Source organism: Canis aureus, chromosome 1 (assembly GCF_053574225.1).
Source record: "Canis aureus isolate CA01 chromosome 1, VMU_Caureus_v.1.0, whole genome shotgun sequence".
NCBI classification, from domain to species: domain Eukaryota; kingdom Metazoa; phylum Chordata; class Mammalia; order Carnivora; family Canidae; genus Canis; species Canis aureus.
The window spans coordinates 61,867,817-61,893,884 of record NC_135611.1 but is presented as its reverse complement, the minus strand read 5'-3'; the positions used below and the strand labels follow the sequence as shown (position 1 = coordinate 61,893,884).

The 26,068-nt window shown below is 34.9% G+C and overlaps 1 protein-coding gene across 5 annotated transcripts in view; it reads left to right on the top strand.

Annotated features, from left to right (window-relative positions):
* Positions 1-26,068, top strand: part of LOC144316120 (uncharacterized) — a 480,356-nt gene that overhangs the window by 374,945 nt on the left and 79,343 nt on the right. For 2 of the 5 annotated variants that reach the window (XR_013381954.1, XR_013381950.1), the window contains exon 9: positions 3,708-3,842. The gene's annotated coding sequence lies outside the window, so the exon portion shown is untranslated. Of the gene's footprint in view, positions 1-3,707; positions 3,843-16,682; positions 16,800-24,857; positions 24,995-26,068 lie in introns of those variants that run through there. The other 3 variants (XR_013381993.1, XR_013381994.1, XR_013381955.1) reach the window with 2 other exon arrangements.

The window sequence follows — 26,068 nt, the reverse complement described above, 5'->3', positions numbered from 1 at the left end:
GTTAAATATTTTAAAAATTAATAGAAAAAATAAAATAGTTTTTTGAAGTAGTTAATATGTTTAAAATAAGCACTGATTATAGAGATCTTATTTGGGATTTTTGAGTCCTAATAGATTTCTATGTTCTCCCAATCAGTTCAATGGATATTTTGGCTTCTGTCATTAATACACTATATTTACATATAACGTCTCATCTGTTGATCTTAAACATAGTCTTATTATTACATAACCTGATGGGAATGAAAAATATTGTGTACAGTATGAGACTTCTGAATTCAAAGAAAGGGAAAATCAAAGGGCTTTCTTTGAATACCTCCATTGGATAAATTTAAAACACGTAGACAGAAATGCCAGGGTCAGATCTCTGACTATTTCATCCCACCACACACATAAAACTATGATTCATTATTAAAAGAATCATAACAAAGTCTGTTTGTCAATGAGGTTTTTTTCATAAAAGTAAATCACTCCCCCCCCCCAAGTTTCCCTTTGCCTAACAGGTAGTAAAGCACAGCTCTAAACATGTTATGTCTTTCCTAAGTATGTAAATTATTGTAGATAGTCTTAGTAATTCAAAGGATTACATAGTTGAGACAAATTTACTCTAAAATTACTCAGGAAGGTTACTTTATTCCCATGAGGAATAAAGCGGAATACTTTGCCCATTTATTAATGATGACTCATTAATTTATTCTGATTATCCTTAAGATTTCGAATGAGTCAGCTGGCTGAATTGTGTGAAATGGTGGGTGGTACAGCAGGAAGTCTGATGCTGACATATTTAACTGTAAATGTTAATGCCTGGCTATGGATATTCTCATGATCACATCCATTCTGGTTTTCCTTTGCACCTCAAGCCCTCCCAGAACTGGAGGTGTAATGTTTATATATTGCTTTGAAATGAAAAGTATATCCAAAGAAAGAGTATTACTCTATTACAAAGGCATTCACCTAAAGCTTGCCAAACAATGTGGACAAGAGTGAAGGGCATAAATGGCCATGCCAATATTATCTCACCTTGAAGTACAAAAATGTAAAAATCAACACCTAGTCTCCTAAATGCTTCCTTCCATAAATCAAGAAAGCTTGACAGTTTAGTTGATTCATTTTCTTTTACTACTTCTTTACTCTAATTTTTCCTATCCCATTTTTACTATTTTGGATTTATCAAAATACTTTAACGTTGGCTTTTAATTTGGAAGGTATTGATTGTATTGACAAAAAAGGAGCTAAATAAGTATTTCCTTGGGAAATGCAATTTTAGGGATATATATCAGTGTCTATATCTAATTCTTCAAGTAGGGTTTAGAGGCAGAATTTTTTTCATTTTTTCATTCTATCCATAACCATAAAATATTAAAGACATAGTCACTTTGAATTAAGTTGGAATAATTCTTGAATCACAAGTAAACATACAGATTCTTCATTTTACTAGGCTTTGTTGGTCTGATTCATTAATAGATTTTTTAATTTTAAAGTTCTTACCAAAGCAATTAAAAAATATACATGCTGTTTAGCAACAGGCTAAAGCAATTTTTGTTACCAAATGACTGGACTTCCATGTAACTAAAATTAGACTAACTGTAGGATCTGTAACCAATTTTCAGGGATGCTATTAAAATATGCCGTGACAATATCAGGATTCTATGTGCTACCTGTTTCTTAGAGAGTTTGTCTATAATGCAGCCTTTGAAACAATCCCATAAGGCAGCTCTGGTGTTCAGAAGACAGAAGCCTAGGTAGAGGAGAACTTTTTCTTGAGACATGAGTAGGATCAGGGGAGACGGAAAGGACTCTTGCTAACTTCTCATAGTCTCAGTTTGTCAGGGATTGTAGCCACTCAACTAAAATTCACCATCTGTATCTCACTTTTTCATTTTGCTGGCAAGTAGCAGAAATATTTTTTTAAAGTCAGGTATCACTTATAAGTAATGTTGTATCTTAAAAGCCAGAATAAGAAAATGTGGCAAAAAGAATACTGCTGGGAATCTGGAAACCTGACTTCTCATTTGATTTCTACTGAAACCAACTGAGATTCAGAAAAAAATCCTCACATTCTTAGCATAAGTTAATGGAATTGACTCCATGAACTCCAATAAAACTAAGACATAAAACCCTATTCAGAAGTAATAGATTCATAATGAATCAATAAGTAAGTGGGTAGAGATACTGTCTTTGAATTTTAGAAATGGGATTTCAAATGGCAAGGCTGTTCTTGAATTCATAGGTGTCCTGGAGTGGATAAAGTAAGAAAGGAGCAAGGAGAACCATGTGAAAATTTTGAAGTGCAAAACCTGTCAGAAATATGCTAAATTCTTGCATTTTCCACACCTAATTTTTAGTCAATTAATAATACAATAGTTAATAGTAATTCTGCTACTGGGTATTTACCCAAAGAATACAAAACCACTAATTCGAGGGGATATATGCAGCCCTATGTTTACTGCAACATTATTTACAGTAGCCAGAGTATAGAAGCAGCCCAAGTGTACATGCACAGGTAAATGGAAAAAGAAGAGGCTATAAATTATATATATATATATATATATATATATGTTATCCAGCCATAAAAACAGTATGAGATCGTGCCATTTGTAACAAGGTAGATGGATCTAGAGTATAATGATAAGTGAGATTAGTCAGTCAGAGACAGACAGATACTATGTGACTTCACACATATGTGGAGTTTAAGAAACAAAGCAAATTTACAAGGAAAAAAGATTAAGACCTTGTTTCAATCACCTTAGTTCAAAAGTCAAACACTTAAATGACAGAACTATAAGGAGTTATGTGGAATGGTAACCAGATAAAAACTAGAGGAGACATTTTAGGATCTCCTGCCTGGCGCAGTGGTTGATAAATGGAAGGGGTCTAATAGGGTTGGATTGGTAAACAGACATACATAGGCAGGCTTAATTTAGGTCAATTCTATCCCTGCTCTCTGGGCAAGGGGTCATTCAGGTAAGTGACAAACGGGGGTTATGGGAATTATTTAATCTCTTGCTGTTTATCTCTCTCCAACTTTTCAACCAGCACTGATAAAAACATTGATCTCTGCACCTTCTGTGATCATATTGTCCTGCAATCTCTGTATCACCAATATTACTCAGGAGATAGAACATCTCAAAATTATAAGTCCTCTGACCAGAATATCTTTTACTCAACTCACAACTTGAGCTAAATCATCAAACCCCAAAGCTCATGGAATTTTAAAATTGGAGGTTGCTGGTGCTGAATATTTCATGTGTTTTTTTTTTCCATTCTTGCACTTAAAAAATCCCACATATTAGTACAAATAAATATTCCATAGACACTGATTAGATCAATGACTTTGAGAGTACACCATAGACTGTCTGAAAAAAAGATTTTATAGTGAAATTTGGTTGATTTTCACAAAGCTTAAATGTTTTGTAGCTCGTTCAAACTTATCTGTGTTCTCAGATTGACAGTCTTACCTCATGTCACATCAGATAAAGTTCCATGAGTTTATCTCTAGAAGGAAGAGATTCTTGTCCAACACAAAAATAGAGGGCAGAAAGAGGTGGAGTTTCCTCATGAAGTCAGCCATCAGCATGCTGTGTCCATTATGAACCCTCATGTTCAATAAAGTTGAGAATGCTAGGGTACTATAGAAAACAGAGTTTTATTGAAGATCAAAGTGAAACAAGCTGCTTTGATTTTATGTTCTGTCTTTTCATTTCCTGTAGGTGGTGAGCCCCTGAATTGTACTAATTAACAAAGGCTCTGATTAGAGGCAATTGGTTTCCTTCCTGCTACTGAAAATGTCAAAAAATGCCTCTGGATGGACCTAATTTGTGATGATTCCAGTTGGTTCTAAAGTGGTAAGAATTAGAATATATTTTGTTTTAGAGATTCTTTGACATTTCTTGTTGGAGCTTATTTTTAAATATCCCCAGTAGTTTGCATCATATTCATAAGTAAATTGATTTGATCACTCCTAATTCTAACTTACTAATTTTTAGAGTTAGCAGTTAACAAGAAAATTTTACCTGATCCAGTCATAATTTTTTGTTTGTTTGTTTGTTGGTTTTTCCAGTCATAATTTTATGACAATATTTATTTCATAATTCTGTGATCTCCTAATTAAATTGCAAAGTTTAAATTGGGAATAAAGTGGGTTTTTTATGTTGAAGAAGTGTAAAAAGTACATATGAACAAAATACTTATATTTTTCACTTTCAGATAGAGTGATCATTTATATATAATTTTTAGTTATGCTATTCCAAAGGTAAAATTCTTAGGATAGTTAGAGAGTTGGGAAGAAATTTTTAATAGTACCTAAAACTTATGATCACTTGGGATTTAACTAAATCACATTTTCAGTAGATATTCTAAGTAAATTCAGTAATAGTAATTAATATTATTAACATGTGAAATAGTGCCTAAATTAGATAGGGTTTGAATAAAGCACTATAAGCTCAATGTCACAGAACTTTAGACTAGAAAATTACCTTAAACCCTCCAGTCCAATGGGCAGCCCAGGTGGCTCAGCGTTTTAGTGCCGCCTTCAGCCCAGGGTGTGATCCTGGAGACCCGGGATCGAGTCCCATGTCAGGGTCCCTGCATGGAGCCTGCTTCTCCCTCTGCCTGTGTCTCTGCCTCCCTCTCCTCTCTCTCTGTGTCTCTCATGAATAAATAAATAAAATCTTAAAAAAAAAAAAACCCTCCAGTCCAAATTCCTGAGTTTTACAGGTGAGAAGATTCAGTTTCAGGGGAATAACTGGCTCAGGAATAAATAGTTAGTGGCCATGTTGACACAACAATCCATGTCTTCTTCAAATTCACGACTTTACTCTCTTTTTTTGTAGATATACTCTTGTGACTATATGTATTTAACTATCCATATAATTGTTGATTTAAGTAGAATTGAGTCAAACCTTAATATACAGAATTATACCTAAGCATATTTTGTAGAGTGCTGTACATTTTGTAGATAAATGTTCATTTATATATTGCTCACTCAGTACTTATTTCCGTTGTATAAACAGAATTATGAAAATACAGAAAATATAAAAAGAAAGGAAAAACATACACTATTTCCACTCCTGTAATACACAATTTACAGTTTTTATTTCTAGTACTTATCCATACTTACATATTTTCTAAAGTTGTAATGATGAGGTAGTATGATCATGTTCTGTTTTATTTAATTAACATATTATATCATGACATTTTCATGTTATTACATAATGTTCAAAAGTATTACTTTAACAACTACATATTATTTTATTGACTTGCTTTGCTATTTATTCAGCCATTTCCCCCTTGTTGAGCAATTAGATCATCTCTAATGTTACTATAAATAACACCGCAGTTAATTTCTTCATTCGGGTTGCTTTGGGTACATTGTTTTCCTTTGAATTATTTTCTGTGACAGAAAAAAATGACAGTGAATAAATTATAAGTTACTGAGTTATAACTGGATATGAATATTTAGATATCAACAAGCTCATTGGACATTTTACTAAATTGTTTTCCAAAGAGGTTACATCCCATAACTAAAGAATAAAGTCATATAGGCTGCTTTGGTTAAATTGCACAGCCCCACTTTTACCTGAAAAAAAGTTAACAATGGTCCTGAAGTGGACCATGAAAAGAGAGAAGCCACAGATAGGACTGGCCTTGTCTGCAGAAGCATATCTGGAAGTCTGAAAAAAATAACTTATAAGACATTTCCTAAAGATGACCCCTAGTAGACTTTCCTGAAATTTTCAACAGTGAGATTTCTTACTACCTTCCTAAGGAGTTAGATTTTTAATAAAATTAAAACATTTCTAGACCCAAGAAGGGTAAAGCATTAGCTTATGTTTGTATAAAAACATAAGTCTAGTCTAGTTTATAAGATTAACTCCCATTAGCAGTCGTATATGCTTAGACAACATGGTCTAAGTCAACATACACTTAAAGCTTAAAAAAAGCATTAAGAAGAAAGAGGTTGAGTACATGAGACTCATTTGCCTATTTTGTGAAAGAAAATAGAGAACCAGACTTAAATTTCTCATACATCCTAAACATGTGTTCCCCAAAACACACACACACATCAATAAAAAAGCCATGCTTTATTTTATTAAATATTTTTATTTATTTATGATAGTCACACAGAGAGAGAGAGAGAGAGGAAGAGACACAGGCAGAGGGAGAAGCAGGCTCCATGCACCGGGAGCCCGACGTGGGATTCAATCCCGTGTCTCCAGGATCGCGCCCTGGGCCAAAGGCAGGCACCAAACTGCTGCACCACCTAGGGATCTCCCATGCTTTATTTTTAATTTCACAAGTTCTTTAGGACTCAATCAGGCCCAAGACTCAGACGGTTGTGGTGATTTATTTGCTCATTATTTTTCAGCATTTATTTTCCTATCACTACACAGCTACCTTTTATTGAAAAGCTGCTACATCCTAGCCACTTTCTTTTTTTTTCTTAAAAATTTATTCACTTATTTGAGGGAGAGAGAGCAAGAGCATGAGTGGGGGGAGCAGAAGAGAGGGAGAAAGAATCTCAAGCCAACTCCAAGCTGAGCGCAAAGCCTAATGCAGGGCTCTGTCTCATGAACCTGAGCTGAAACCAAGAGTCAGCTGCCCAACTGACTGGGCCACCTAGTGGTGCCTCCCTCCTCCCCCCTACCCACCCACCACCTTTTTAGGTGCTTTTTGTTCAGGATCTCATTTAATCCTTGCAACAGCTCAGTATAGTACTTTTCATTTCTTTTACATTTGTGGAACTGAAGGCCCAGAATGTTTACATAATTAGCATAAACTTACACATATTGAGTTACGAAGTGTAGAGCCAAGATTCATCCTTCTCTGAATTATGTTACTCTAGAAAGTACCTCTTAGTGTGGCATAATCAGAGAGAGGTGGGCCTTTAATATGTTAACAATGTTTCTGGGCTATCTTGATCCTCTTGGGATTTTTCTATTCATAAAACTTGAAAAATCTTTCAGTTCATTCTTTTTCTCTAAATGTCAGTCATATCAGACATTTGTTCTGCTGTTAAATGCATATCCAGAAGAATACAAATGGGAACCACAACAATGACCCAAAATGAACTCTATAATGTTTTGTGAAACGTTATATATTTTGCACTCAAGCTTCATGATTAAATATATTAAAGTCACAACAGATATTTTAAATCAACAGTTTTGTGAAATCTCAACAATATTAATCAAATTTTAACAACCACTCTGATTTATCTTTTTAGATTATGATCCCATAAAAGCTAAGGATGAGGGGTGCCTGGGTGGCTTAGTTGGTTAAACGTCTGCTTTCGGCTCAGGTCAGGATCTCAGGGTCCTGGGACTGAGCCCCACATTGGGCTCCCTGCTGAGGGGGAGTCGGTCTCTCCCTCTCCATCTGCCCCTCCCTCAGCTCATGCTCTCTCTCATTCTCTCTTAAATAAATAAAATCTTTAAAAAACACACAAAAAATAATGATGAAGTCTCAGATCTGAAATGCCTCTAAATATAATTCCTAAAAAGTAATTAAATCTGTTAAAGAGTTTAGATCTGAGAAATTTTTGGAGAAAAAAAATGTAACAAGAATATATCTGATTAAACAATGGTTTTTCCTCAATTAAGCTGATCTTTTAGCAAATTATTTAAAATTACTCAAAAAATTTGATTTGAGTATGTACTATTAGAATGATTTCAGTGCAAAGTTGAAAAAAATCATTCCTTTCACTGCTTTGAAAACTTCACCCAAGGAAAGATTAGATGAATTTAAAATTTTTAAGGTTTGAAAAGAATTCTACTACAAATTTCAACTCAAGAGGAAAACACCTTAAGTGTATAATTAATATGTTATTAGTGAATAGTTGGGATACAAATCTCATACTTAGAATCCCCTCCTGCCCAAAAAACTCATTTTTTGTCTATTATAGGTGGAAAGATATTAGCCATAAATATATCTTGAACCTTTACTGTGAAGAAAGAAATTTTACTACATATTCAGCTTGCATTTATATAGGTAGTTAAACTCTAAATAGTTATGTAGTTACAAATATATGACACATTAGGTCCTGTAAAGGGGAAAAAACATGATTCCATGTAGGTACACATAACCCCCCAAATTTGCTTGTAAATGGTTTGGCTCTTAAACATAATTTCTCACAGAAAAATATTTTTAATTATAGCCTCTCCCCACCTGAAACTCATTGAATGTATAATTAAGTTGAACTGTGGTTATTATATTTGAGACAGAGCTGAGTTCAGGGAGGAAGGAGGCAGAGAACACACTTTTACTTCTTTCCTGTCTATAGGTTAGCTATGGATAAAATTTTGACACAGGCAATATATGTTGGGAATCTTTGACTTTATATTGTTCCTCTTCACCTGAATATTGCTTGCTGCTCAGTTTTTTAAATATGTTGTGCTTATTTGCTTTTTCAAACTATGCTTGTTGTCACACTACCCAACAGCAGCCTACCTCCCAAAGTACTCTGTGCCTCAAAATGTTCTCCCTCCCCTTTGTCCCTACTGCAGTGCCTTGCACATAGAAGACACTCAATTATTATTCATTATAAGAATAAGTGGAATAAGAAATATAGAAAGTAAAAGAGAAGAGATGGCTTTAAAGGATCCTCCACTTTGTTATAGCCTCCACTTTCCCTACATTTATGTTCTCAGCTAGTTTCCAGTTTCATATGGTTGTGGTTCTGTAGAGAAGCTCCCTTGGAAGCAGGAGCTTGAGTGCCCACAAGTACATGAAGACAGGGTGGGAGGAAAGCACTGTGAATATTTTATGCAGATTTTTAGATTCTGTGTTGATGAATTTTAAATAGTGAGGTTGTATGACTCAAAAGGCCATTATGAATCAGGACAAAACAAAGTGAACACACAGTTGTCATGTGGCACAGCAGTTCTGGACTTGCTTCGTGTATGTTCTCGGGAGGCGATCTTAAAGCAGTCACAGCTCTGTCCTATCCAACGTGTAGAGAGGCACAATCAAACAGTGTATCCTCAGTGCTCCTGCTCTGCGACTGTGGTTTACAGCCAACAAAGCTCATTGCTAAGTGTGGCTGCTGTGGTAATTCATGGGCGAGGTACCTCCCTAAGCCTTTCCTGTGCTGCATACCTATCTTATTGCTAAGCTGCTTCTGGTTAGAAATCCATGCACATGCTCTTGTATGGTCAAAAGGAGACTTCCTGCGAACAGAACTCACTCAAGGCCTGACATGGGCACATGGCAGGCTGCTGGCCAAAATGTGCCCACTAAGCCCCTAACAAATGAATCATGAATCTGGGTGACTGGAGAGACAAATGTTTACCGTGGAACGATAACAAAAAAGTCTGGGCTTTTTGCCATTTAGGGGGGAAAAACATATAAGCTTTCTTATCCTTTCCTGGATAGAGCTCTAAGAAGGTACAGTGCACTCAACTCAGTCTTTGGATGAGTATATTGATAAAAATTGAGACTTTTTGTAGGTTCACAATGAAATTATGTATACATATATAAAGATATGATTTTTCTCTCTTGGGATTACTGATTTGCTTTACCATAAAACAGAGTAGTAGGATGATGTTATTATAATTTTACTCTTTCCTATTGTATCCTCTCACTATTTAAGGCTATAGAGCAAATAGCTTGTGTTATTACTCATTGAACACCAAGAATGAAGGCAGAATTAGATAATGTTTAGGACCATGGGCCTTTGTAGTCAGGCAGAGGGGTTTTCAATTCCAGCTCTGCCACTTTCTGGTTGTGTGACTTTTAGCAGGCTTATTTAACATCTTTCTCTTTGTTATGATCATTGCAATTAGACATGTGTTAAGCACTTAGAACAGTGCCTAGAATGGATTAAGTGCTCAATAAAGGTTTTGTTTCAAAGATTATTTGTTTGGATATTATTCCTAAAATTAGTGTTAGGACAAATTTCTGCTACAAGGATTATAGCCAAAGAGCCAAAAATGTACAGCATTAGCATGATAGGCCTGCTAGACTAGATTTGTTTGTTCATCTAAGGGAAGCTATTTGAGAAGTCTTTTAAATTAGCTATTTGTTTATTATTCACCTCTTCTTGGCTTAAGATCTTATTTCACTCTGTGCTTTTATCAACCCTTCTCACTATACCTGGTGGATTAAATATTACTTTAGAAAATGGAGGTAAAACAAATAAGGGCTCCAAGACAATAGAACATCTAGTATGGTTATATACTCTATTCCAGAGGGAGAAAATTAAGAAAAAAAGCTTTTGGAATTTTATGAATAGCTTATTATTGATATGCTATGGTATGTATGTACATGCATACATATATAGCCGAGCTTTGTTTTTGGACTGGAATGTGTGACTCAGATGTGCTCATCTTTCCCTCTGGCCAGCAGAATACTTTTCCTTCAGCTGCAGTTTGCTTCTATTTGGCTCTCTGGCAAGCTAGCAAGCTGTGTATGATGATCCCATGTTCAGTATACAAAGACTTTGCAGGTTCTCTAATATTTTCATTCAAATATTCAGGGAGAATCTGAGAACATCAAACTATTTTCAGTTATGCTGGAAGTGTACCAGGAAGTTTCCCACTGTGTAGCAGAGTGGAGTGATTTATTAAATGAGAAAATGAACCATTGGTCAATGGAAAGTTGACACTGATAAAAAATATACAGTTGGAACTCATCTCTTCATGCAAAACATATTTGAAAAAGGTCAGGAGAATTAAGGTGATGTGGACTACTATTGACACAAACTTCTGACATTCTGTAGGACTATTAATATAAAATATGGTTTTTCAACTTCAAGGCTGAGTGATGAAGGAAAGAAAGACATGAAATTTTAGAAACTTACTTCACAGGAGATTTATTTCAGAGCCTCTGAAATATCAGTAGGTCTTCATGTAAAATTTCCTTGTAAGTTCCCCTTCTTACAGAACTTCACTTTTCAATCCAAACCTCAAGTTCAATTGCAGTGTGAGCTAAAGAGAAAGGTAGGAAAGGAGAGATGGAAGTTGATACTACCAAAAACACCCTTTATTTGCATACCTAAATGCTCTAATAACTGCTTATCATTTTAGAGAACTTTTTACCATTTATAAAATTAATTATACATTGAATTAGAACATCATTAAGATGGCAGAAAAGAAAGTCTTAAACCTCTTTCCCCCATGTAGATACCAATTCTACAACACACAGACCAATTCCTTTTATGAAAAATCTAGACACCGCTTACAAAGTTCCTTTATCCAAACAAGCATAAAACCAGCTGCATCAAAGCTGATAGAAAAATTCATGGCACTCACTAACCAGAGTCCCCTCTTCTGGTTCAGTGCAGCACAGTACAGCATGATTGGGAAGAAAGCCCCAATTCCCAGTGTCCCCTGGAGGGGGAAAAAGAAGGCTTACAGATACATCTAACATTCATATTTTTCAAGGCTGGGATGGGCTGCCAGGGGATTGGTTTCTGTCTTGTTGGAATCTAAACACTGACAGGAAAGGATGCCAGGTTGAAAGCTACTAAGAAAAAAGGTGAAAGGTTTTTTTTGCCTCACTCACTCATGATTGCCTGTCCCCCAGCTCAGCATGGAGCAGATGGGAGAAAACTCAACTTCCCACTTCTCCCTGGAGAGAGAAAGAGTTGGAACATCTGTCCAATACTCTGATTTTTGTGGGGCAGAGGGCTTTCTCTAGGGATTGGTTTTTGTTTCATTTGAGTTGGAGTGTTGATAGAACCTGGGATATGCTAGATACCTGGAATCTTAAGAACAAAAAAGAGCTGAACAGTTTATGGCAGTTCCAGAGAACTTGCAGTACCACAAACAGACACCAGAGGGAAAAAGAGATAATGAACTCCTGAAGAAAAAAGCTACAAAACTTCTCTAATTGGAAATTTACCACTATAAACCTCCCTCTTAGTTTCACTGTTACTACATCTCATAAGTGATGACAACTATGTCCAAGGAAGGTGTATTCACAGAAGAGGTTGAGAGGCCCTCAGAATCCCTAGGAAGATAATTGGTGAAGGTTTCTCCTGTACAAAGCCAATCCATAAAAACTAGGAGAAGTGGCTGTTATTTTGAGTGTGCAGAGCACAATACAAAGTAACAAGCCACACAGAAAAACAGGGAAACATGGCCCAACCAAAGGAACAAAATAAATTTCCAGGAACTGACCTAAAGAAATAAAGATATGTGAATTACCTGACAATGAATTCAAAATAATCCTAATAAAGATGACAAACTCAAGATATGATGCGTGCACACAATGGTAATAACTATAAAGAAATGGAAAAATAGACTTAAGTCAAAAACTGCCACAAGAAATGAAGTAGGATGTTATATAATAATAAAATAATCAATTTACCAGGAAGATGTAGCATTATGATTATATATATATGTATATATAAATATTATATACATATATATATATATACCCAACATCAGAGCACCCTAATATAAGAAGCAAATAATAAGAAAGCTATAGGGAGAAATAGATAGCAACATAATAATAATAGATATTTTCAATATTCCACTTTCAATAAAGGATAGAACAACCAGGCAGAGATTAATATGGAATCATAAGACTTGAATAACAATACAGACCAAGTAGACCTAACAGAAATATAGAAAGCATTGCACCCAACAGCAACAGAAAACTCATTCTTCCCCATGAACATTATTCGTGTTCACATATTAGGTCACAAAACAAGTTTTAATAAATTTAAGAAGGTTGAAATTATACTAAGTATTTTTTTCAACTGCAAATGAATAAAACTAGAAATCAATAGCAGAAGGGAAACTGAAAAATCCACAAATATGTGGGAATTAAACAACATGTTACTGACAACCAAAGAGTTAGGAAAGAAATCAAATGGAAATTAGAAAATGTCTGGAGACAAACCCAACAAAGAATAAAAAAATAAAAAATAGCAAAGCAGAACTAATAAGATGCTGCAAATGCAATACTAAGAGGGAAGTTCATAGTGATAAACATCTGTATTAAAAAAGAAAAAAACTTAAACAACTTCACTTTACAACCTAAGAAACTAGAAAAAGAAGACCAAAGAAAGTCCAAAGTTAGAAGAAAGAAGAAAATAAAAAAGATTAGAGAATAAGTAAATGAAATAGAAGATAGAAAAAAATCAACCAAACTAACAATTGGTTTTTCTAAAAATCAATAAAATTGACAAAACTTTAGTTAGAGTTAAAAGACATGAATAAAATCAGAAATGAAAGAGGTGATATAATTGAGGCAATAGAAATAAAAAATACTATATAAAACTGTGAAGAATTATACACCAACAGACTGGACAACATAGAAGAAATGTATAAATTCCTCAAAGCATATAATCTGCCAAGACTGAATCATGAAGAAATAGAAAATCTAAACAGACCTATAACTAGTAAAGAGCTTGAAACAGTAATTTTTTTTAAATCTACCAGCAGAGAAAAGCCCAGAACCAGATGGCTTTACCAAAGAATTATACCAAACAATTTGAGAAGAATTAATATCAGTCTTCCTCAAACTTTTCCAAATAACTCATTTTTATAAGGCCAGCATTACTCTGATAACAAAACTAGAAAAAGACACTACAAGAAAACTGTAGACAATATCCCTGATGAATATAGATGCAAAATCTTCAACAAACAGGCACCCGAGTGGCTCAGTCAGTAAAAAGTCTGACTCTTGGTTTTGGCTAAGGTCATGGTCTCGTGGGCCATAAGAGTCAGGCTCTGCATTAAGTCAGGAGTCTTCTTGAAGATTTTCTCCCTCTGCTCCTCCCTCTACTCACAAGCTCTCTCTCTATCTCTCAAATAAGTAAATAAACTCTAAAAAAATATCCTCAACCAAATCTCAACAAATCAAATTCAATAGCGTATTAAAAGGATTATACATTAAAAATAAATAAATAAGTAAAAAAATTTAAAAATAATAATTGTGACCAAGTAAGATTTTTCCCTGGGATGATGGGATTGTTCAACATGGAAAAGTCAATCAAGGGCAGCCCTGGTAGCCCAGCGGTTTAGCGCCGCCTTCAGTCCGGGGTGTGATCCTGGAGACCTGGGATCGAATCCTGCATCAGGCTCCCTGCATGGAGCTTGCTTCTCTCTCTGCCTCTGTCTCTGCCTCTCTCTCTCTCTCTGTGTCTGTCATGAATAAATAAATAAAATCTTAAAAGAAAAGCCAATCAATGTAATATACCAAATTACCATACTAATACCATATTAGTATGTGACACAAAAGATCATCAAGGCTCCATTTACGTTTTACCTTTGCCACGAAAGCTCATCATCATAACGAAAGGAAAAGAATTCAGAACCACAGCATAAAATTTCCAAATTTATGTAAATTTCTGGGGAAGCTTCCTCTTGAACACAGTGATAATACAGGTAAAAACTGTCTTCTAGAAGCCACAGTTTTGGGCAGCTCAGGTGGCTCAGCAAATGAAGGATAAAAATCACATGATCTTCCCAATAAATACAGAAAAAGTGTTTGACAAAATTCAACATGCATTCATGATAAAAACATTCAGTAAACTAGGAGTAGAAGAAAATTATCTCAACATAATATAGATGGTATATGGAAACACTACAGGAAATATCATAGTCAACATGAAAAATGGAGAACTTTTCTACTAAAATTAAGGAAACAGCAACTATAAAACTCCTACCATAATGTGTATTTCTATCTCAAAATTTTGAGATCAGAATATATTTATATACAGTCAATATCCACTGGTTTTATTTTACTTTGATCAAAAGTCATACCTATAGTTAAGGACATAGTAAACAGAGATAACTAAAAATTTTAGATATTTTTAGATTCAGGAATAGTTCAGAGGAATAATTTTTGGAAAGTCATGAAATAATAATAATGACCATATTCCAGACACTTAGCATACAATACATCTATTCTTGCAACAGTCATATAAGGAAGTTAATTTTTTCCAACTTTAGAAATGAGATTGAAACTTAAGGAGGTTAAGTTATATGTCCAAAGCCAACTGTCTAGTAAATTGCAGGGCTGGAATCCAAAGCTACTTCTGAAAATAAGAAGATTATCAGCTCAGACCTCTACAAAACTCAAGAAGATAATGTAAATTTACGAATAATGTAGTAGATGTAATGTAATAGGAAGTAGCAGGGTCTGTGGACTGATGTCTCCTGCATGATCATTCCCATGTATCCTGGTTTAGACTTTTTAAATGAATCCTGGTTTAGACTTTTTAAATGAATAAAGGAAAGAATGACTCTCTCTCTCTCTCTCTCTCTCTCAAATTAAACAAACAAACAAACAAACATTAGAAAGGGGAAGTGCATGGGTGGCTCAGTCAGTGGAGTGTTAGACTCTTGACTTCATCTCGGGTGATGAGATCATCTCAGGGTGGTGAGATCCAGCCCCCTGTTGAGCTCTAGTACTCAGGCAGGAGTCTACTTCAGATCCTCTGCCCCTACCCCCACTTACTTTTTCTCTCTCCCTCTCAAAAAAAAAAAAAAAAAAAAAAAAAAGGTAACCAAGGTGATTTCAATTAAAGATGACATATAAACATAAATTTTCCTTCACTCATCTAAAAACTCACTAAAATAACAAAATCGAACTTAATAAATGAAATCAACAAGGCCAAGGAGAAACGAAAGTGATGTCTAAGTAAGAAAATGTAGAAAGCTCAAAAGCAAAATATGTAACAACTGACATTGAAAATCGAGAAAACATTCTTAAGACAATAGTTGGGAAAACAAGAATTAACCCAGTTTATACCATAATGCCTCAAATGACCCAGTAAAGTGGTATGGGGTACCTGCTTTGAAGTTGGGGCTGAAAAGAGTATTATTTAAAGGTTTAAGAAACTGCTAGACCCCCTAGATCCTCTCTCTCATCCTCTTCTCCCACCCCAGGTGAATATAAGATTTTTTCCCTGGATAAGATTAAGAAGGTATGCTTTGGGAGATTTCAAGAAGAGCTGAGATTTAGGGATCATTATGGAGAACAAGAGAATTCAATGAAGGTTTTTTTTCTTCAAAGATTTATTTATTCATTTTAGAGAGACAGCACAGAGGGGAGGGGCAGATGAAGAGAAAGAGTCTTAAGCAGACTCCTCAGAGCCCGATGGAAGGCTCAATCTCCTGACCCTGAGACCACCATCTGAACTGAAGCCCAACTAGAGGCTTAACTGCTGTGCCACCCAAGGATGCCCAGCTAAGATTTTTTATCAAATGTTGAGGCACTAGTTTTCTTCTGCTGCATGGCTTCCAGAATACTAACCTTTCAAGCAGAAGACTGTAGAATTATTCTCTAAGAAATTTGACCTGTGCAAAAGAAAAGCCCCAGTAATGGTATCCAAGCTTCCCCAATGAAATGGCCCAGTCAGATCACACAAAGAGTAAAGTATACAGGGAGAACTAAGTTTGCAATTAGCTTATTTGTGTCACAATCTTAACTACTTAAGAGTAGGTTTTCAATGATGTTAACTTTTTTTAAATTCAAATATTTTCCTTATTTATTCATGAGAGACATAGAGAGAGAGAGAGAGAGAAGCAGAGACATAGGCAGAGGGAGAAACAGGCTCTGTGCAGGGAGCCCGATGTGGGACTTGACCCTGGGACCCTGGGATCACGCTCTGAGCTGAAGGCAGATGCTCAATCACTGAGCAACCCAGGCATCCCAATGATGTCAACTTTTGAAGAGATCTGCTAGCATAAAAGGCATAAATATTTTTGCTTTTGTTTCCCTTGCCTTCATAGATGTGCCTTGCAAGAAGTTGCTATGGAAACCCTAATGTTGATAGCAGAAATGTCCACAATAGCCAGACTGTGAAAGGAGCCATGATGCCCTTTGATAGACGAATGCATAAAGAAGATATATATATATATACACATATATATGTATATATATATACAATGGAATATTACTTAACTGTCAAAAAGAATGAATACCCACCATTTACTTCAACATGGATGGAACTGGAGGGTATTATGCTGAGTGAAATAAGTCAATTGGAGAAAGACAATTATCATATGGTTTCACTCATATATGGGAATATAAGAAATAGTGAAAGGGACCATAAAGGAAAGGAGGGAAATTGAGTTGGGAAAAATTAGAGAGGAAGACAAACCATGAGAAACTCCTAACTCTGGGAAACAAACAAAGGGGAGGTGTGGGAGTTTGTAAATGAGTCATGGGCATTAAGAAGGGCACATGATGAGATGAGTACTGGGTATTATACTATATGTCAGCAAACTGAATATAAATAAAATATTTTTTAAAGGCATAAATATTCCAAAAGAAGCAGAAAGCAACTTGGATATTCAGAGTCTATACAAGGAGAAGGAAGTTTAAAAGAAAACACACACACACACACACACACACAAAGAATCATTACTGTCATCAAAGCTATGAGAATATGCAGCATGTATGAAGTAAGAATAGGGTACTATCAAATAGAAAATGAATTAGTAGACATTTTATACCCTAAAATAATCCAGAAAATGAAAGAAAAATAAAAAACAACTTCCTAAAACTAAAAGATATAATTATAGAAATTTAAAATTTAATGGAATGAAATAAGGAGGAGAGGGAGGAAAAACAAGATATAGAAAGGTAAAAGAAGGGATCCCTGGGTGGCGCAGGGGTTTGGCGCCTGCCTTTGGCCCAGGGCGCGATCCTGGAGACCCGGGATCGAATCCCACGTCGGGCTCCCGGTGCATGGAGCCTGCTTCTCCCTCTGCCTGTGTCTCTGCCTCTCTCTCTTTCTCTCTCTGTCACTATCATAAATAAATAAACATTTTTTAAAAAAAAAGAAAGGTAAAAGAAATAGAATAAAGAAAAAGAGAAAAGATAATTATAACATTGATCCAGAAGATTCAATATTTCACAAACAACATTTAAGGGGAAAAAAAGAACAGAGAAAATAAAGTGGAGGAAATCATAAAGTAAATAATTCAACATAGTTTTACAAAATTGAAAGGCACCAATAGGTAGTACCCAGCACAGTGCTGACAATGGATTCCACTAAGGCACACTATTGTGAAATTCAGAACAGTGAGGGAAAAAAAAGATCCTGGAAGCATCCAGAATAAAAGAAAAGAAAAGAAAAGAAAGAAAAGAAAAGAAAAGAAAAGAAAAGAAAAGAAAAGAAAAGAAAAGAAAGAAAAGAAAAGAAAAGAAAAGAAAAGAAAAGAAAAGAAAAGAAAAGAAAAGAAAAGAAAAGAAAAGAAAAGAGAAAGCCTACACATAAGAAGGATCCAGAATCAGAATGGCTTTAGACTTTCTAACTGCAACACTAGAAACTAGATGTCAATGGAGCAAAACATTTGAAAGTTTAGGAAAAATGTTAATTAACCTAGAACTCTACACCCAAATGACCAATTTATTAGATTTGAGAGTATGAAGATGTTTTCAAACTCATAAGATCTCAAAAACGCTACATATGTATACCTACTCAGAAACTTATTGAGAAGTTATCTCCACCAAAATCAGGGGGAAAAACATCTATAAAGAGGAAGAAGTAGAATCCAGGAAACAGTAGAACTCAAGAGGGAAACAAATGGAATGCCCAGGGATGTTGGTGAAGGGAGAAGACATAATCACAGCTGTGGCCCAGGAAATCAATTCATATTATAGCAGATCAAAAGCTATAGGAAAAAACAACAACAACAAACCCCTCAAAACACCAAACAAAAAAACCAAAAAGCTGTAGGAGAAATGTATTCACAAAAATAAATCAAGAGAACACTTACCTACTATTCATAATAATGTGAATAGTTAATTTTTATTTAGCCACAATTATAATCTAACTACATTGAGAATCTGGGGAACAAAATGAATGAGGGAGACGTTGAGTGACACAAGCCAAACTTTGATTTTCCAGAGTAGAAAGTCAATATATAATGCCTATAAATAAAAAACCAAAACTAACCCTAAATATGTTATTTTAAAAAACAAAGGAAATAGCCAAAACGATACAAAGAAGTTGCTTCTGGGAAAGGAAAATGGCTTAGGGTGAGGTAGACAGTGTGCCGCCATTCAATAAAATTAATATAGAACTGTTGAGCTATGTGCCTATGTTATCTTGATTTAGAAAAAAAAGTAAATTGTAGTAAAAATAATAGGCACTCATAATATTGAAAGATAAATTGGATTACGGATTAATAATTTTTTGATTTTAAGATAATAAAACATTTGTGTAAGCAGTGTCAAGCTTTGGCCCAGTTGAAAGGAAATAAACACGAACTTCCTGAAAAAGTAAATAAAGAGAAATGTTTCTTAATCTTCTACTAGAGTAGTGATGTTCATTTGTTTGCATTTTTTTTTTTTTTTAATAACAGCCCAGCCTTACTGGCTGAGTACTGCCTTTTCTGCGGAAGGAAAAGTTATTCCAAACTGAGAGCTAAAGTCAAAGAGCTGCAGCCCCAAGCCTGCTGTTTTCAATTAGCATGCCAGTCCCAATGGCATGTCCGGCAGACGGTGTTTTATTAGGGGTTGGTCATCTCCTCCTCTGAGCCACGTGAACAGCCTGCGGTTCTACATGCTTCCCTTGACCTTCCGGTCCCTCTGGAGTAGTGTGACCGCTGGAAGCTGAAACCACAGCTGTCTGTCACTTGACTCCCAAAGCTCAATCTTCTCTGCTCTTTCCCCTGGGGACAGAGGGAAGGCAAGTTGATGGAAAGAAAGTCTCTTCCTTGAAATGAAATAGTGCCTCTTGCTTGAGCTGTTTGAGAACTGGAATGAATGAGTGGTTCCTGGCACAGGTGTAGAAGGTGGTCCCTGTGCATGTTCAGCAGAGGTCAAGTGGGAGACTTTGCTCCTCTCAGCCAGGAATCCCCTTCGGCTGGAAGAGAGAGGTTCTTTATGGTTTCAGAGGAGGGCAAGGATATGTAAAGCCTTGGGCACATAAAACCCTGAGGAAGAGTAAGTGGACCTGGAATTTAACCTAAAGAAGAGAAGGTTGAGGGTGATTTAAAATGGATCTCTGGAGCAGGAAATGTCATTATATTAGGAATGAGGGCCAGATGTTCTCAATCTCATCAGAGCACAGAGCAGGGAGAAAGAATGAGCTTACAGAATAAGGCATAACTTCATGACAGTTGTTAAACACTGGAATGGAGTGTCCATCGAGTTTGTGGAATTCTCCATAAAAATAAGATGTTGATCTAACATGAGCATTTATGTGTAGTTTTGCCTAAAGCAGAAGGTATTAAGGAAATGGTACCTTGGGAGACTGTCCTGAGCATTCTTTGTATCAGAGCCTTTCAGATAAATAAAGTACCCCCATTCTTAGCCACCCCAGGACCTCATGGCTGTAAGGACCTGATTGAATAATACAGTTAAGTTTTCTTCTTTTCTCTCCTCTGTTCTCTTTACATTTCTCCACATGTTTGTAAACATATTAATTACAGTGATAACAGAACAGTTCTGCAAGTATACTTTTTCATTAGTGGATTTATTCTATTTTGGTGTTAGAGAAAAAAAAATTATCAACTAACATAAATGTATCTTCATACCTTAGTTCGTGAGATGGGCTGAAATTCTGTTTTATTGGCACTTAGAAGATACTCAACCAGTCGAGAGCTGATAGGGAGTATTTTATAAGCTTGAGTGAAAATTTTTATTTTATTTTTTTTCCAGCTTGATTGAGATGTGATGGATAAACAAAATAGAAGATATATAAAGTGTAACATCATGGTGATTAAAAGAGTATGTGTTGATAATACATCCATTACCTCATATTTTTATCTATCGTCTATCTATCTATCTATCTATCTATCTATCTATCTATCATCTAATGTGTGAACACTGAAGCTCTACTCTTTTAGCAAATTTTAATTAGGTAATATATATATATTTACAAAATATATTTAATTATATATTTAATTATGTTACAAACTGTAGTCACCATGTTTTATACTGGATTCTCAGACCTCATCTAATAGCTGAACTTCTATCAACTTTTGTTATCTCTTGTATCTTTGATGAAAGCTTTCTAACAAGTATGAGCTGATATCTCACTGTAGTTTTGATTTACATTTCCCTGATGATTAGTGATGTTGAACACTTTTTCATGTACCTATTAGCCATCTGTATGCCTTCTTAGGAAAAATGTCTATACAATTCCTCTGTCCATTTTTTAATCAGATGTTTTTTTCTTTTTGTGGTTGAGTTATAGGAGTTCTTTACATATTTTGGGTATCAACCCCTTATTGGCTAAATTATTTGCAAATATTTTCTCTCATTCCGTAGGTTGCCTTTCCCTTTTTGTTGATAGTTTCCTTTGTTATTCAGAAGATTTTCCTTTTATTTTTAAAAATAAGTTAACAGTAAGATCTAAATGCATTTGTTAATTCTTCCATTTGCTCTAATACCTCTCGGTTAAGTAATTTTACATGCAGGTCCCATAAAATGGAAATACCCACAGGACCTATGTGTCATCTCATAGAAATTTTAACAAGCAGCCAGTAATGGATTGGTCACTATAAGCTGTAGTTAAAATAAATAGTTTTCAATTTATATTTCCTATGCTCCAAACTAAACTAACATTTTAATTAGTAAAATGACCATGAAAAGGAGGCTGATGGCTAATTACTACTGATTACTCCACTGTTAGCTGATTAATGAGTTCAGTTAGTAAGATAGCCATGCATTTTGATCAGTTTAAACTCATCTGAGTATCTCTTAATCAACTAAATTGTACAGGTGTGTCTAATAATCTGGCATAATTTTCATGAAGTTTTAAAATTACTTGACAAAAAAATGTTATTCAAAGGAAAGCAAAGTCTACAGATATGTGTAAGTTGTATATAACCAACGGTCTTTTCCTCATGGCTAAAGCTTCTTATCAGCATCCTATTTTTCTTGGTGCTCATCCTTTACATGGTTGCACCAACACGGATTTACTCACCAAATAATTTTTAAAAATAAATAGGCAAGCAAAATTACTGTAAATAGAAGTGTCTTGAAATCTATTTTATCTTTCCTTCTGCTTATGACAAGATTGCATTTAAAGCTATCTCATAAAATGACTGGCTCTCCTGTTGGCCAGCAGGCAGTAAAAGGGATAAAGAGATGGGTTTAGAGGAAAGACTGTGAAAAGCTAATATCACAGTATTTGTGTCATAGGACCCCTAACATTAATGAATCATGGATGCTGATAACTTGTTACTCACAGTATCAGAAACTGTACTGCACCCAAATACATGACAGTCTGAGAAACCAGGACAAAAAAATATGGCACCTTGAGAACTCCTTTAAAGCATTACCAAAGTACTGCTTTTGGTGCTTTTGGTGCTATAAAATGGATTCAAATACTTTGTGTGCTTTAATTGATAATTGTATTCCCATAAATTTAATATATATTAATTATATATGTAAATTACATATATTAATATATAATTTAAGTTTAAGATATAATTTTAAATATATATAATTCAAATATAAATATATATAATATAAATTATATATATGTATATATAATATAAATTATATATATATGTATATATATAATATAAATTATATATATGTATATATATAATTCTCTTTTTAGCAGGCTGCTAATAATCCAAAACAAGAATGATCATTATTTTGGCACCAGTGGATATATTTGCCTTTATACTTGTCAAGGTAAAGAGTAACAAGACCAAACTTGAAGTAACTGTTTCTATTCAGAGTGACAATAATTCCACTATATTAGTGCAATTAATATTTGTATTCTAAAATAACTGTCTTTTTTTGGATCCTACTATAGAAGATGTAGTATATCAGAGAACTATGTCAAAGGAAAAAAAATTGGTTATTTGATGGTAGTGAAGATAGTTGCAGTAGATCTAAGGGAGGACAGATAAAGGAAAGAAGATGACTCCAAAGTTCCTGGCTTGAGAGACTGGGATAGACAGTGTCCCTGAATGCAGCCCAAATCTGGACTGGAAAGTCAGTGTGAGGGAAAAGCAATGAGTTTTAACTATTGAGTTGTAGATAATAACATAGCTACCTACCCCCCCCCCCAAAAAAAAAAAAATCCCTTGAGAAGTACAAATTTAAGATTGACTGGTGCTAAGAAGAGAACATTCAGGTTAGAAATTTAGGGATCACCAGAGAAATACAGGGTGTGAAAGCATGAGATTGGAGAAGCTTTCTGAGCTTCTGAACACATGCATTGGGAAGTTGGGAAAATATAAGTAGATTGTTAGGAAAACAAGAGGCAGAGGTGAGAGAAACAGAAAAGAAAGTGTAGGAATGTGGAAGCTTTATTTCGGCAATATTTTACATATTTTTATGCCTATGTTACTCTCTACTAAAACTTTTCCTTAAAATTATCATGTAAAGAAGATTGGACAAAAATACATGCTATATAATAATACAAATTGATAAAGACATATAAAGTTTTATAGAAATTATTATATTCCTTCCCTGAAAACATTATGGAAAAAATGCAAGGTTAAAGAGGTCTAAACTACCTGAAATATCTGTGATTGACCCATATGAAATCAGAACTCATAGTAGTTGGGCTCTTAGCAATTGGACTCTGAAGGAGCCTAAATTAGTTTTTGTGTTTTTTTCATGAGAAATATAGCTAAAAATAGAAACAGAATTACTCGTGAATTTTTATCAAATCTGTGATTTTTATCAGAAGTTTCCACTGACTTAGCTTCAATTCAAGAGGAAAATAATTCTTTGACAAACTTAATTCTCTCAGACAATATTTTGGCCTAACACTTTTCTCTTTCTCTTTAAACCATTAACTATTTACTTCCTAAGTTTTTCAGGTAGGTATACCTTTGTGACTTTTCATTTTACTTAAAAAACTGCACTTGACAATGTTCAATCATTGGTCACTATTTGAAATAAGTTGGAGCTGTTTTTAGACAAATAGAACCAGGAAAAATTCCATTATAAAAAGTGAAAGAGGATGAAATTTTTCCTTGAGTATAATTTAGCAATTTATACTAGTTGGCTTTTAAACCATTTGACAATTCAGAGGTGAATTTTTGGCTGACCAGACTCAGTTATGTTCTGATGGGAACCATGTGCTTCTCAGTAGTTTCTAAGACTTTTGACCCTAAAATCAGTTAAGTTTTGATTTTTGTGAGGTTCTGTTTTTCTTGGAATTGAAATATGAATCCATATTTGCCTGTTTTCAAGATTTTTCTGGATGTATTTTATGGTATTAAAATAAAAGACTTTTATATATGGAATTAACCACATACTTTTCTATAACCTAATATGTTTCACTAATCCCCAGATAGCTTCAAAATATTTTAAGTCAGCATTTGGATTTTTCCCATGATTCATGCATAATCCTATGAATGGCCTCATTTAGTGACACCTCCATTGAGGGACAATGATGTGCTCAGAATTTCAGGGCATTTTGGGGAATTAGATTCAACTCTTGATTATTTGGGAATTGATTAATGCTCACTTGTGGAGTAAACACTGAGATGGCTCATTTATGAACTATAATTTCTATAAATTACAAAAAAAGTTTACATTTTGGAGGGCATTTTCTTTCTGAAAGTAAAAGTAACCAATAGAAGATTCAATGGATGAATCTAGAAGAAACTAGATGTATATAAAATAGCCGCTTTTCTCTTTCCACTCTCTTTTCAGGAAAAGGTGTCTTGTGGTCCAGGACTGCTTGCACCTGTGTATATAAGTTTATCTAATTCTGAGGAGAACTGTTAGGAAGCCCACTTACCCACACATTTAAGCCATATACTACTTCATCAGCTTTATCATGAATTATTTTGTTCTCCCTCTGTCTTGCTCTTTTGTCCTACTTTGCAGTTGGTTTATGAACCAAGCAGAGTAAAGTGCTGTTCTTCATTGAGCCCCTCAAATCCTCACACTTCACTCCTGGCCAATAGCCTATCATTCATGCTTTTTTTATACAACAAATATTTATGAAACCTTAGCTACATGCTGGGCACTATACTAGATGCTGGTGACGGTGAAAGGGTAGGCTCAGTTCCTGCTCTCATGGACTTGCATCAAACTTGTGAATGAATTACAGGATCAGCACCAAAACCAGGCAAGGGCTACCTTACTGTGAAGCTGGAGAAATTAGGTAAGAAAGGGAAGAGACCGCAAACTCTGATTCTGCTAAACTCAGCTTCTATTCCGATAATCAGCAAAGGATAGAATCTGTTAAAATGTAAACAGTTCAGTAAAAGCTTTTAGACATTTTTTATGAAAGAATTTGAACTATAGTATCTTTGAACTAAATTTGTACCATTTATAGTATCTTTGAACTAAATTTGTACCATTTTTTCACTTTTATTTTTTTTTTTTTTTTATTTTTTTTTTAAATTTTTATTTATTTATGATAGTCACAGAGAGAGAGAGGCAGAGACATAGGCAGAGGGAGAAGCAGGTTCCATGAACCGGGAGCCCGATGTGGGATTCGATCCCGCGTCTCCAGGATCGCGCCCTGGGCCAAAGGCAGGCGCCAAACCGCTGCGCCACCCAGGGATCCCCATTTTTTCACTTTTAAATGATGTATGCAGAATAGAATATTTGCTCCCAAATGTTGAATATGCCCTAAATAATGTTTGAATTAAATCCATTTGGCTACTTTTGCTTTAATTGTAATTTGGTTTTGCACATTCTTCTTCCCTCTTGTTTCCATTATTCCAGTGATAGGGAGTTGACAGTTCTTTGCTTATTTCTTAGTCTTTTCAGTATGTACTTAATAACTGACCACATTGTGAATCTATACCTCATTTACAAGTCAATCTCCAAAGTGGTTTTCCCCTTCTTGAACAATCTTACAAAACTCAGGAAAAAAAGTTAAAGGAGAATGGATGAATCCTAAAACTTTCCTGATAGTAGGCATAGAATTGCACAAAAAGTATCTTTGGAGAATATACTATTAACTCAGCCTGGGAAAATGTGTGTAGACATTTCCAAAAACTAGCCAGTGTTTCTTCCACCTGGAACCCACATCATCATTTTGCCTGAGACCCAGCCTATTCCAAATTCCTCTTTCACTCTCAATCTACTTCCAGGCCAAGGTCTACCCAGACTAAGTCTGTCACCCCTATAACAAGCTGGATAACATCAATGTAGTAGGATGGATTTTTGCTTTCTCAAAAATACTCTGTTCCAAGAAATATAATGCCGTTTTATTAATTTTGAACAG